A 3152-nucleotide genomic window follows, 5' to 3' on the forward strand; every position below is an offset into this window, starting at 1 on the left:
CGAGCAGATCTAAAGGAGGAACGTGGCCCGCTGCCCTGAGCTGCTTCACGTGCGTGGCCCCTCTCCTTGTATTGGTTTCTCAGATGTGCGGCTCTCACGCCCATGCTAACAGCAGACCTCCCACGCAAACGCACAGCAAAATGCCCTGATTTCGGTCTCTTTCCAGCCGTCTCCTGCCAACAGAAGCACAGCTGATCCTCTGGGGTGTGATGGACATGGAGGCAGGAGGCGCAGAAGACCCATAAGCTGCCAGAGCAGGAGAGAGCTCTGCCCCCAGCGTGCGGGAGGGCTTTGGTTATGTAGAGGTTGTTGCTTGCCACAAAATCTTCATCTGTCCTAGGTCCAGGTTCACAGCAGCTGATGAACAATCCTTCTCCTGGTAGTAAAGCAAAGCAACACCAGGTACAGAGGGTGCAGATACTGCTCCTCCCCTCATCCACACCCTGCAGAAACCTGGATGGCAGCTGGCAGGGTCTGCACTCACCTCCTGTTTTGCTGGTCCCCATGCAGGTGAAGGAAAAGTCCCTATCCCACAGTGCCGACTGCCGTGCTCTCCTGCTGGACCACTCCTCTTCCCCAGTGGCTGAGCACTGCACAAATACCTACGGGAACTGGCAAAGATGGCACAAAAGGAGACGTTATTTCACAATGGACCAGCACCCTCACTTCTCTTCCAGCTGACTGTAAGCATATTTATAACAATTTTACAGCGTTTTGGAGGCTTGGGCAGACCTGGATTCTTTTATCAGCCCCACGTGAGTAAATCTCTTCCCTCTCAGCCCCACGTGCTCTCAGTAACATAGAGCTGCAGGGGTCCCAAATAAGCTTGGATATAAGTGCAACCTGACTCAGGGGAGTGCATGGAAAAGCATCAGCACAGGGAGAGCTGACAACTTCTACACCGAGCCCATGGCAAGGGGGCTGGGGCAGTGCCCCAGGGTGCTGACACTGGCACCTGAGCTCAGCCCTGGCTCTGATGCTGGCTTCCTCTGCGATCTCAGATAAACCGCCTAGCTTTGGCCCTCAGGGACGAAATGGAAAAGAAACCATCCCACACACCCACACTGTTTTTGCCCACATCCTTGCTGGGCCCTCTGGCATTACAGCAAGCCAAGTTATATCGAGCAAAGGGCATACTGCAGGAGAAAAAGTCTGGATTCGGGTGAGAGCAGTATGCATGTCATTGTTTAGTGAAGGCAAGTATGTTTAGCTGCACCTACCACAGACCACGTGTAATGTTGTCTTAAGTCCATGCTAGGGCCAAGTTTGCTACTGCAGACATCTTCTGTGGGACCTGGAGAAGCTGCAAAGATGTTAGCAGGAATTCAAGGAGAGAGGTGCTGCAAAACAAAACAGAGGAGAATGGGCTGGAAAATAAGGAGAGGAAGGGGATTCCAAACACCATTTGGATCTTACCAAGCAGCTTCCCTTCTCACACCTGGATGTGCCAGTGGCCCATCTGCCCAGACGGTGTATTGTGACCGACACAGGAGGCCACGTATCTTTGCATTTCTCAGTAATTTGAGCTGGTCACCTCTAAGCTTCAAGGTCATGGGGTCTTCTGTCTCTTCCTCCTCACCGGAGCATAAATCTGACCACAGCCCAGTCTGTCACTGCCGGGGTGGGCAGGTCACGCTCATGACAGCCAGTGCTTTGTTCGGGGGCTGAACCAACACTTCCTCCCAAGGGAGAGCACAGCTCTAAGGAGTCAAAGGTCAAGTGTGCTCTTCCCATAAGCCAAGGACTTGCCTTTTGACACTTAATCCAGGCAGAGATTTCACAGCCAGCAAAGAGCTCCTCCCGAGCTGGGAACACAGCATCAGCAAGCACTTGGGCACAGGCAGTTACAAGGGGAGAGAGCAAACATTTGCCCTCCACTGCAAATCTTTGGGGCACCAGCAAGGAGGCAGGTAGAAAAACAAAACCCTGCCAGATACTTCATGGCTATTTTGCAAAATAACCCTGCTGCTGCCACCAGCCAGTCAGACCTGACGTCAAAGATGCTCAAGTGGCTGCTGGTGTTTAACTTCCACATTGCTTCACAGCCTTGCCTCCTTCAAGGAGGCTTCAAAGCAGAACAGCTTCACCACCACAGCGCCTGGAGGCGGACGTGTTGCAGCAGCTCAGCTCTGAGCCTGTCTGCACAGCTCAGGTGGCTTCCAGCAGCACGGTGACTTGCCTGGGAGCAATCCTGCTCCACGGGGCTCAGCCAGCACCAGCCATGGCCCTGCATGAGCCTCTCCTGAGAGGGACTGGCTTTGTGATGGCTCCGTAAGGACATGCAGTGTCTTCCTCACGACCACCACCAAGCCACTGGAAATAGCAGCTCCGGTCCTCACCTTGGCCAGCCACGAGCCTCCGTGCCGCAGCCGGACAAGCAGGTGGCACTGGCAGCGGAGGAGCTGCAGCTGGCAGCACTCCCTCCCACGGTCCCCGACTGACTGAAGGTGGGACAGGACCTCTGGGGATGGTCCGGTCAGACCTGTCCTCAGAGCAGGGTCAGCCAGAGCAGGGTGCTGAGGGCTGTGTCTGGATGGGATTTGAACATCTCCTAGGACTGGGCCTCCTTAACTCCTCTGGACAACCTGCTCCTGCACTGTTCACCCTCCTCTAACCTCTCACCCAGGAGGCTGTCAGCTTTTTGGCTTCAGCGAGTGTGGTCACCACTCAGGAGATGCTGGTGGCTCCTGGGGACATTGTACCCACACTGTGCCTCTGCTCAGCCTAAGGTCCCGCACAGCCTCCTGGCACCCAGCAGGGCTCCTCCAGTATGACACCGACCCCCACGTTACGGGGCTGGGATTTACAGTTCACAGAGGCTAAGCCCAGAGCGAGGCAGGGCGGTCCCCCTCCCTCGCACCGACTGCACAAGCAGAGCAAGAGTGGATCCCTGCCGTTTCCCTCCATTCCTCGCTTTCTGTTCAAGGCATCTGAATAAGCAGGGAATCGCATTTGGCAGGAAGACTTTCCTCTTTCAGAGCTGGTTGTCTCCAAGATTGAGGAGGATTAACCCCTGCAACTCCTCCATAAACACCCAGACTCCCCCACGGCCATCTCCCCCCCACCAGCCTGCAGTCAGTGCAGATCCACGAGGATCCCGAGCCCACAAGCCTGTTTTCACTGATCTGTGCCATTTTACCTCCCGGTGCTTT

The 3152-nt window shown here is 55.3% G+C and overlaps 1 long non-coding RNA gene across 1 annotated transcript; it reads right to left on the minus strand.

Annotated features, from left to right (window-relative positions):
- Nucleotides 1–258: 258 nt before the first annotated feature.
- LOC136790943 (uncharacterized) lies at nucleotides 259–1361 on the minus strand. The gene is made up of 3 exons (XR_010831874.1): nucleotides 1221–1361; nucleotides 485–611; nucleotides 259–376 (listed from the first exon to the last, which is right to left on the minus strand). It is a non-coding gene; the product is annotated as an uncharacterized lncRNA (long non-coding RNA).
- Nucleotides 1362–3152: the final 1791 nt, after the last annotated feature.

Source organism: Anser cygnoides, chromosome 5 (assembly GCF_040182565.1).
Source record: "Anser cygnoides isolate HZ-2024a breed goose chromosome 5, Taihu_goose_T2T_genome, whole genome shotgun sequence".
Taxonomy (NCBI): domain Eukaryota; kingdom Metazoa; phylum Chordata; class Aves; order Anseriformes; family Anatidae; genus Anser; species Anser cygnoides.